This window comes from Alnus glutinosa, chromosome 8, assembly GCF_958979055.1.
Source record: "Alnus glutinosa chromosome 8, dhAlnGlut1.1, whole genome shotgun sequence".
Classification (NCBI taxonomy): domain Eukaryota; kingdom Viridiplantae; phylum Streptophyta; class Magnoliopsida; order Fagales; family Betulaceae; genus Alnus; species Alnus glutinosa.
In genome coordinates, this window is record NC_084893.1 from 26,395,047 (window position 1) to 26,406,642 (window position 11,596).

Sequence of the window (11,596 nt, forward strand, 5' to 3'; positions counted from 1 at the left end):
AAGGTCGTAAACCGGATTTTCCTTTGGGTCGGCTTGCATACATTGATGATTATAATTAATGATGTATGGAATTTAGGTTTTATGTTTTTTTCATTTTAAGTATGTATTTATTTTGACCGTTGTTGTGAATAGTTTAAATTTCCAAATATTTTTGGATTTGAATTTGTATTGACTTTGGATATGAAGAAATGGATTTGTTATTTTGTTGTATTAGGGATTTTTTTTTTTTTTTTTTTTTTCAGAATTTAAATATATGTATTAGAAAAAAAAAATTAAGAAAAAAATTCTGGACGGTTTGGGCCTAAACCGTCCAGAACTATTCTGGTTTGTACAATCTGAATTACAGACGGTTTGGGCTCAAACCGTCTGGAATTTTACGGACGGTTTGGGCCCAAACCGTCCGTAATTAATTACAGACGGTTTGATACAAAACCGTCCGCAATTATTTACAGACGGTTTTGTCCAAACCGTCCGTAATAGTTTTTGGACGGTTTGTAAAAAACCGTCCGCAATTTGAAATGCCGACCCATTTTCATGGACGGTTTTAAACCGTCCAGAAAAAACCGTCTGGACCCTTTTCCAAATGGTTTTTTCCAATTTCTGGACGGTTTAAAACCGTCCAAAAAATGCGTTTTTTTAGTAGTGTGCTACTGATCTAATTTTCTAATATTTCTAAATTATGTATGATATGTCATTATTCAGTATATGAGTTTTTCATGTTGACGACGTACATGAGAGGATGACGCAGAGTTTATCCAGTGATCCAGCCGCCACGCAGAGTGTCTCAGCAGACACGGTGTGTTGGGCACCGAACGACGCGTACGAACAGGCGGTTGGGAGGCCTGAGTACGCGGGGAGGGTTCAGCAGGTTAGGCTGAACGTCACACCTGTTCGGGGGACATGTTTCTCATACAGGCCTCGCTCACAGGGGGGACCATCTGAGGGCACGTCTCGGGATTGGGCCGAACACGCCCAGAAGATGGAAGAAATCCAAGCGGAGCTACGGGCTGAGCGAGAGAGGAATGACGCGTTGGAGCAGCGCATGCAACAGTTCGACGCCATGGAGCAGCGCATGCGACAGTTCGAGGTCTTCATGTCCTCAATGGGAGTATCACAACCATGTCTTGGTGCTCAGTCTTCACCTGCAAACGTAGGTAGTACGTCGTCGGTTAGTAGTGCATCTGCAGGTATAATTTATATTGTGTATAGGACAAAATTAATTTCAATTTGTTTTCATTACCCCTTTAATTTTGCAAGTAATTTTATATACTTTAATTGTCTATATTATTTGCAGGTAATGTGACAACGGTTGGTACGTTGTCGCCTATTGGACGACGGCTGAGCCAGCACTCCCCTGTCGCTACACCTTCGCCCGCTACACCATCCCTTGCGCAGCAATCGCCGGTTGGCGAGAACACGCCTGGGACGGTACCTCGTGCTTCGCAGAGATGCCATTCAGATTTGTAGATATTTTGTGTAATTATTTTGTGTAATTAATTTTTGTTTGTAAAGATTTGAATAGTTAACAAATACGTTATTAATTATTGGTTTGTGTAATTTGATTTTGTGATATTTTTGGGTAAAATAAATATTGCGTTATTTGTGGTCGGAAATAAGAAAATTAATTAACCCAAACAAATTTAAAAAGACAATAACAAAACTAAATTGAAAAATTAAAAATACAATTAAAGAATTAAATAAAAAATTTAATTAAATAAAAATTACAATTTGGAATTTTTTTTCAAAAAAAAAACACAAATTAGACACGTGTATTGAAATACACGTGTCTAACAGTTGGACACGTGTATTGAAATACACGTGTCTAACAGTTGGACACGTGTATTGAAATACACATGTCTGACAGTTAGACACGTGTATAGCAATATTCGTGTCTACTTAGACACGTGTATTAAATACATGTGTCCAATTGTCAGACACGTGTATTTAATACACGTGTCAAACTGTCAGACACGTGTATTTCAATACACGTGTCTAACATGACATGTGTATTAAGATACACGTGTCAAAATGTGCAGTTAGTGACTTCCACATTTGACACGAGTCGCAAGCGTGGCAAAATGCACGTGGCAACCAGTTCGACACGTGTACAGTTCGACACATGTACAGTGTCCGTACAAGTGCCGAAATGCACGTGGCAAATTCCATGAATTTTTGTAGTGTGAATGAAATACTATGTGAATTTCATGAACATACCTCATCGAATACTATAATGTTCAAGAAGATAATTACAATAAATACATGTGAAATGAGAAAAGTATGAGTGAATAAGAGAGAGAGGACATGACCCAATGGTTACGCATGACAACTCTTTACCGGTTCAACAATAAATGACTAATCCCCTCATTGTGTTGGGAATGTCTTCTCTTGTGGATACTTTTTTTGAATTATGTTTAAAGACTGGCTTAGCCACTTTTGCGGTCGTGTGAAAGTATTTGAATTAGTATGGTCACTCCTCCTCACTTTGGTCATCATTTTTCATTGAAAAAACCTAGCTTCTACAATTAAGGACATGGCATAAACCAGGTCTTTTGTACACTCCAATAAAAAATAATTTATTAAACTATCACATCAAATCAAATAAACACATAAACACATGCATGATTCAACCTTCTCCCAAAACCCATCGTCTTCTCTTTCCCATCGTCTTCTCCTCTTTTCCATTCAGGCGTGACCCACCGTGTCACGCTCTCATCTCTTGCTTCAAACTGTCTTTTATGATCAATTTGATGGTGGTTCCACCATTCCTATAACAAAAAATTTGAGCCCTGCTGTCTAGAATTGTCTTCATCAATCTGATAGTGAATCTAGTGATATGATGGTGGTTCGATATAGGCAGAGGCGTGGGCGATGCTGGAAAAATAGCTGCTAGCTATATAGGATAGTGAGCTTAGCCATATTTCTAATCACAACACTATTTTGTGAGTGCTGGTTTTATGTTTTTGCGGCGAGGGCCGAGGAGATCGAGGTGGATTTTTGCCTTTGCATGTAAGTTACGTGGAAGGTGGGAGGCCAGGGTACGTAATGGTTGCTTTTGGCTTTTAGATGCATGCGGTGGCAATGCCTGGTATAATGGATGCATGTTTGCTTGTTTCCCCGTAGAGTTTCATGTGAAAGCTGCCATAAAATATATAGTTTTTTTTTTTTTTGGTTAAATACTCCTCTGGTTTCTGAGTTTTAGAAACTTTAATTTTTAGTCCTTGAGTTTTAATTCTCATCACAAATGATACTTCAAGTTTTTCGTTCAAAAACTAACGGTTCGCCACGTGTCAATCTCTGAGTTTGACACGTGACACTATAAAAAAAAATTAAAAATTAATTAAAAAAATAATAAAATTAAAAAATGAGCCACCCCTTTGTTTTTTAATTTTTTAATTTTATTATTTTTTAATTAATTTTTAAAGATTTTCAATTTTGAATTTTGAATTTTTTTATATAGTGCCACGTGTTAACCTCAGATGTTGACACGTGGCACCGTTAGTTTTTGAACGAAAAACTTAACTGATGTACTAATTTAGTCTTTTCCCAAAATTGAGGTACCATCTGTGATGCGAATTGAAACTCAGTAACTAAAAAATAAAGTTGTCAAAACTCATGGACTAAAAAAGTGTTTAACCCTTTTTTTTTTTTTTTTAATGAATGATTAATTGGTTTTGAAATTAATTGGTTTGTTTATTACCAGAAGGGTAGGATTTATCTGACATGGCTTAATTAGGTGGCCTAATTGGGTTTCCATGCGATCTGATCTCCGCGCTCATGTTGCCAAGCATGCAGCTGGTAGAACTAGTTATATCCTGCAGTTGTTTGAATTAAACTCCTTTGATATGTTTTGAGACATGGTTTAAATAATTTTCTCGAGATTGATATTTCTTGCAGAACTAGTTAAGTCGATCATATATAGTTGCTTAGGAAAGAGATGGATTTGAATGTCTTACCCTTTTTGCATGTCTTTTCCTTTTACTTTCCCAAATATTTTTAGCATTCACAAAGATATCTAACAAATATTGTTAGTAATCTCAACAGTAAACGTAAGAGATCAAGCTTTTCAGGTATCGAGCAGAGCAACTTACCAACATAGATCTCATAGAAGTTTTCTAGTACTATTTATTGCCCTAAATTACTATTCAAACAATAAATTAATGAAGATCTGAATTTGTTTTTAGCAATGCTTTGATGCTAAAAGAGTATCCACGTACTAGTTATTTCATATTTATTCAACTTAATTGGAATGTGTAATTGTGTATTATATAAAATTAACACAGTAAGGCATTCAATCAACTTGGTAAGTGCTGTCTCCATATTCATTACAAGTTGATCGATCGTATAGTTCTATTGCATGCAAGAGAGATTTTGTTTCCCAACAAATGCTTGGACACAACACTAGCTAGAACAGCTCGTGATATTCATATCAATCAATTGCATATATATATATATATATATATATATATATATATATATATATATATATATATATATATATATATATATATATATATATATATAATTGATCTTTTCCAGCGGTACTATTAAAAGCTTTGCTCTGGCGTGTTTACCGTCAAGCTTTCTTTGATCCTTGGTACAAACAAACCACGCAAGTATAAATACCATTTTTTATTATTTACTTCATTTCTGTCTTTCCACAATTTCCCTCTTTCTTTTTACTGTAATGACTAGGTTTTCGCAGTTTTATATGCATGGTTATCACTAATCAGAAAATGTGCGAAACCAAGTAAAGATAATCAAGCAAGTAAACTAATTACGAAACGAAGATTAAGCTAGCATTTTATTTTATTCAAGAGACAACCTACAAAGCCTCAAATAAAACTGCTCATATCTAGATAGTAGATACTACTAGTACACACGATGATGTGCTTATGAAAGCTGGTCACCATTTAACTAGAGCTAGCATGCAGTGACCCTTATTTATTTAACGTGATTCGTGCTTCTCAAGAACCAGGCAGAGTGAATCTCACAGCGCTGAGGGCTGAGACGGCATTCATTTGGCAAGTTCGTTGCACACTCCATCATCTCCCGCATTTCCTCACCCTGAAGCTCACCCTGTTGCTGCCTTACCACCTGCCTCAACCCCTCACATCGGCATTGCTCATCCATCCTCCTCAGTTGTTGGCAGCACTACTGTAAATGCTGCTGCTGGTTGCCATCTTCGTAACTTCCGGACTCGCTTTGTTGCCTCATATACCGTTGGCAGTGGTTGAGGTTCTGCTGACGCTGAACCTGCTCGCGACAGCTCTCACCTCGCCTCTGCTAGTTCTCAACGTCCTCGTCGACGTCCACAGTTGTTATGGTGGTGCGGAAGGCAGCGGCATGCACCACCAACAAAAGGGCTGCAAAAAGAGTTGCTAAGGTTGCGAGCTTGGCCATTGTTATGATATGAAACACTTTAATTGGAATGCGAATACTTTGATGAAACTCTATGGTGGGAGTGGAGGGTATTTGTAGTGGATTTTGGGGTGTGCATGTAAAGTACGTGTAAGGAGCGATGCTCAGGCTGGTTTTGGCATTTTTGTTGGGTGGCTATGCGTGGTCTGCCGGCTGCATTCATGCTTCCACGCAGGTTTCCATGCATATGGATGCTGCCACAGACGGGTTTGCATGTTCGCGGCTGTCAAATTTTTTGGGGATAAAGTGAAATCTATTCCTTCAAAAAGCACATTGTTTGATTGTGATTAAACTAGCTAGAGGTTAATGCTACAATTAAAGAAGCGAAAGGATCTGAAACAAGCATTTTTCAATTGGTAGGTTGAAGATATCCCTCAGCAATTAAAACAGGGTCAGGCCCCCGAGTTTAATGCAAACCCAAGCCTAAATCCTTTATGAAAATGGATATCGATAATCTCAAATTACAAAATGGATATATTTCAATATGGAAGTGCACTAAAATGTAAAGATTCGATCACTCTTAATTACTCATAATTTGGAGTTATATTTATGATTTTTGAGGTGAAATCCTTAGAATCTACGGAAAGATTGATCGATGTGAATGCCATTATCCATATTTCAATGGGTGGAATTTTGAAAGCTCAAATATATTATTAGTTTATGACTCAGCTCTTTGATTTGTTCTTTATAACTCTTCTATTTGATGAAGAGACAGGGGAAGAGAGAGAGAGAGAGGATGAGACTTTAGGAAACGTAAACATGAACATTGACACGTAATAATTATTGTCATTAATTAGTTTGTGAAAGAAAACTCGTATCTTCATAGATCATGCATCAAATGGAATCATCCAAAGGATATATAGCACATTGGATTAGAAAACCATACTTATATATAAAGCAGGAAGCATTGGCTAAGCAATTTTTATTTTTTGAATAAAATTTACCCTCGGTTTAGTGGCCTTTGGTTGACAGAAAGCTAAAAACTTTTAGACAATTTGAAAGGGAGATTACTCCTTGGTTGGCTCTACTTGTGTCGTACATTTTTATTTCTGAAACCTAATGAATGAGTTATCAATCTTCCTAGCTAATATTTGTGTTAAAATATCAATTAAATAATTAAATTAATTTTAATGAGTGAGGTATCATTCTTAATATTTGTGCAAACTAGAGCTGGCAATTTGGATTGACGTGTCGGGATTGGGTTGGCCCGTCAACAGGAACAAAGCCAGAAGCTCTTATAAGTAGGGGTTAATGGCCAAAAAAAAAATTTGGTAGGAGTCAGTATACTAAATTTTTTTATTTTTTTACTTTTTTATTTTTTTATTTTTTGAGAATTTTTTTTCCAACATTATATAATTTTTTTTTAAAAGAAATTGGGGGGGGGGGGGGGGGGGGGGGGCTGGCCCACCCTCCCTCCATCCATGCCCATCAAACCACTAATTAAGGCTTAATCCTGACACGATCTGTTTAATTAAATGAATCAGACCTTTCAACCCAAACATGACTCAATTAAATAAGCAGGTGACACAATACAACCCTCTTTGTTTGATCGGACTCGCATATATATTTTAAGTTGTTCCCATTTTTAGGTATACTCACTAAGTCGTTGACTTAATTTTGTTGTGTCGCTACCTGTAAGACAATTTACTTTACAGAGAAGCCAATACTACAATTTCAAAAAGAAAGATCTCGAATATATGCAGCTGCATGACATAATATTATTAATCGTATATCATTTGAGGACTTAATCCCACAAACTCTTCATGGTAATCAGTGCCTTAAGGTGATGTTCTAGACTTAATGATTTAGGATGATTTCGTGTATCATGACGTAGCTAGCTTAAACCTACCATGTGATGGCCGATGATTAATATTATGATTACAATGCTATGTGATTATTACTTAGTAGATACTTTTGTTGTAATGATTAATGTCGATAGTTACAAAAATAAAAAGAAATAAATACCCAATTTTTTGAGCTTTAATATGGATTATGGTTTAATGGTGACACTCTGAGTTAATTATTAGTTAATTAATTTGTGGGGCTTTACAATTTATTTCTCATTTTTGCTTAATTAATACGGGAAGTTTTAATCTATTTTTTCAACCTTAGAGCAATTATTACAAATTGATGCAACCACATGGGCTGATTTAGCATTTTTTTATATAAATTTTAAAAGGCTCTAAATAAAAAATGTGCTGACATGTTTTCCTTTTATATTTATATTTATTTATTTATTTATTTTTATCATTTTTCATCTTTTGCCTCTTGGATATCTGTCTAATTTTTTTTTTTTTTCCTCTAGCAGTGTTGATTTTAGTTGGTTGTTGTTCCGAGTTTCAATCGCTTATCATCACACTGTCAATGTTTATTGTAATAAAATTTATATTTTAGTTTATTTTATTTTAGTATAATTAGTCATTTCAAAATATATTTACACAAATTACACTGTTTATAAGGATTCTTCTAATCATAAATATATATGGCAAAATATAAATTTATAAGAAAATCTTGAATAAGAAATTTTTGATTAGTAATAGCATCTGAAAAAACAAAAAGAATAAATTTTGAACTAAATTTTTTAATATAAAAATATACTTATAATAAAATTAAAAATCCCTAATTCTAAAAAGTTGTGCCAAGTAAAGCTAAAAAATACCATTATTACGTTTTGGTAAACTTAAAAATAAAACTTTTTTAAAAAGAATTCTTTCAAACTTTTTTCTAAGAAACTCTATTTCTGAAAACAATCACAAACTGGCTGTCTACTAAACACTAAGGGAGGTGGTGTTCATGATACTTCATAAGGATTTTCGCCTTTGCATGCAAGTTACGTGGAAGTTGGGAGGGTAATGCATGGTTGCATTTGGCTTTTAGATGGGCCCATGTGTAGAGTACTTTGCTTACTTGTTTCCACGTGTAGAGTGTCATGCGAAAGCAGCCATAAAATATATGTTTTGTGTGCTTTTGAAATTAATTGAATTTGTTTATTACCAGGATGGATTTATCTGACATAGCTTAGGTGCATGGCCTTGGGTTTGCATGATATGATCGATCGCCGCACTTATGTTGCCAAGTAGCTAGCTTGTAGAACTAGTTAATTATGTCATAAACTTCTATAGTTCGTCGAAGCTTGTTGGGGAAATAATCAGCTCCAAAGACACGTAGGCTTAAAGTAGTATCGGGGGCTAAGCTCATCGGGTCAGTCTGTCCAGATCAGACTTAAGTACAGGACCCGTCGTTATCTTCAAAAAGACTGCTATCTCAAATATATCGAGATAGATTCATATTCCATCAAATATGGGATAAGGTATCTAATAATATGGCATCAGATGAAGAGGTAGTATCTTATTCAGTTCGGACTCTACTACCCAATTTAAATTCTATGAAGATAAGGCTTATGAAGATAAGACAAAAGACTCCTAATCAGATTATGCTCCACGCTCTCCAACAGTTTCATAACTGTGGATTGTGAGCCTATAAGTAAGACAACAACGTCAGGTATTGGACACATGTATATTCTCTAAGTTCTGATTTCTTAAGTACTCCTAAAAAGTCAATAAGTTCGTAATTGTCTTAGGCATCGGAGTGGGGGCACGGTCGGCACCCCCGACAAGTCGTTTATTATTTTGCAGATTATGAGAAGAGCGAATATCAACAAAGGCTGACAAATAATAAGACGACACATCACCATACTGAAAACTATACCAACAAAGCTCCTTTCAGTCCTTTGATATGTTTTGAGACAGACTTTTCTGCAGATATATTTCCTGTACGTACGTACGTAGAACTAGTTATGTCCTATACAGTTGTTTAGGAAAGCGATGGATTTGAATGCCTTAATGACCCTTCTTGCATCAGTCCTTTCCTTTACTTTCCCACGTATTTTGAGCACTGCTTTGATGCTAAAAGAGCATCCACCACTAGAACAGCTCGTGATGTTCATATCAATTGATTGCATATATACAACTTAATTAGAAACAAAGAAAGACTGCATTAATTATTGATGTAATATTTGTGTTACAAATATGATTTCCTTTTCAGCCATCTTTAAATGTTTTATCATTTGGTATTAAAATATATTCATGAGTTTTTATGACAAAAGAGAAAAAACTGATTTATTAAAATATATTCATGAGTTTTTATGGTAAAGAAAAAAATTGATTATTAAAATATATTTATGAGTTTTTATGACAAAGAAAAGAAAATAAATAAAATAAAATGATTTCGGTTATGACCGTTGGTCATTAACAAGTTTTTTTTTTTTTTTTTCTTCAATTGTTTTGACCGTTAGGTTATTAAAATTTGTTTTTATTGCTTTTGTTCTTCAAACGTTATGATGATAACGTTCATGGTTTATTCTTCAAAAGGTTATGACCGTTTGGGCAACTTTTTCATTTATGATTTTTTACAACTAATCATTTCCAATGTGTATGTATAATCTGTGCTTCCAACGTGTGTATATATGTATATGTATTATAGCTCCTCACAAAAAGGTTTTGAGAATACCATACAATACAAGGCATGAGGCCATATATTATATTATTAGTTTTTCTACAAAAGAAAAATATTTTGAAATCCCTAATCCATTTTGATAAAATGGTTGTTCGATTTGATCATTATTCTTGGAAGTGTATCTTTAACGAAGATAGACGCTATAGTATAATCTTAGAAGGTTGTGTGTAACGAGATCCGATCACACCGAGTTATACACTCTAGGAGGCACGAATCAGCCTTTAAGGACAACGCTCTTGCCTGATTCTATAGCATTGTGAGATATTTCCTTAATTTAATTTTAATCTTTTGTACAGTATTTCTTTTATTATTATTATTATTTCAGATCAATATGGTCTAGTATCAACAATAATTTTCCAACCAATTATTTGTTTAACAATTATTTATTTAATTGTTAATTTTCATATTAGTATTATTTTACTTCAATAAGAATTTTGTGCACCATCCAAAATTATTTCCAACAATTATAAGATAATCAAGCAAGTCAACTAATTAAGAAACTAAGATTAAGCGTTTTATTTTATTCAAGAGACAGCCTACAAAGCCTCAAATAAAACTGCTCATATCTAGATAGTAGATACTACTAGTACGTACACACGATGATGTGCTTATGAAAGCCAGTCATCATTTATCTAGAGCTAGCATGCAGTGACCTTTATTTATTTATCGTGATTCGTGCTTCTCTAGAACCAGGCAGAGCGAATCTCACAGTGCTGGGGGCTGAGGCGGCATTGATTTCGCAAGTCCCTCGCACACTCCACCATCTCCCGCATTTCCTCACCCCGGAGCTCACCTTGTTGCTGCCTTACCACCTGCCTCAACCCCTCACATCGGCATTGCTCGTCCATCCTCCTAAGCTGTTGGCAGCATTGTTGTAAATGCTGCTACTGGTTGCCGTCTTCGTAACTCCTGGACTCGCTTTGTTGCCTCATATATCGTTGGCAATGGTTGAGATTCTGCTGATGCTGAACCTGCTCGCGACAGCTCTCTCCTCGCCTCTGCTGGTTTTCAACGTCCTCATCGACGTCCACAATTGTTATGGTGGTGCGGGAGGCAGTGGCATGCACCACCAACAAAAGGGCTGCAAAAAGAGCTGCTAAGCTTGCGAGCTTGGCCATTGTTATGATATGAAACACGTTAATTGGAATGCGAATGATTTGATGAAACTCTATGGTGGGAGTGGAGGGTATTTGTGGTGGATTTTGGGGTGTGCATGTAAAGTACGTGTAAGGAGCGATGCTCAGGCTGGTTTTGGCATTTTTGTTGGGTGGCAATGCGTGGTCTGCCGGATGCATTCATGCTTCCACGTAGGTTTCCATGCATATGGATGCTGCCACAAACGGGTTTGCATGTTCACGGCTGTCAAATTTTTTGGGGATAAAGTGAAATAGAAAGAATTCTATTCCTTCAAAAAGCACATTGTTTGATTGTGATTAAACTAGCTAGAGGTTAATGCTACAATTAAAGAAGCGAAAGGATCTGGAACAAGCATTTTTCAATTGGTAGATTGAAGATATCCTTCAGCAGATAAAACAGGGTTGGTCCCCCGAGTTTAATGCAAACCCCAGCCTAAATCCTTTATGAAAATGGATATCGATAATCTCAAATTACGAAATGGATTTATTTCAATAAGGAAGTGCACTGAAATGTAAAGATTCGATCA

The 11,596-nt window shown here is 35.6% G+C and overlaps 1 pseudogene; it reads right to left on the reverse strand.

Annotated features, from left to right (window-relative positions):
- Positions 1–10,616: 10,616 nt before the first annotated feature.
- On the reverse strand, positions 10,617–11,321 carry LOC133874769 (2S seed storage albumin protein-like; annotated as a pseudogene).
- Between the last annotated feature and the right edge of the window lie 275 nt (positions 11,322–11,596).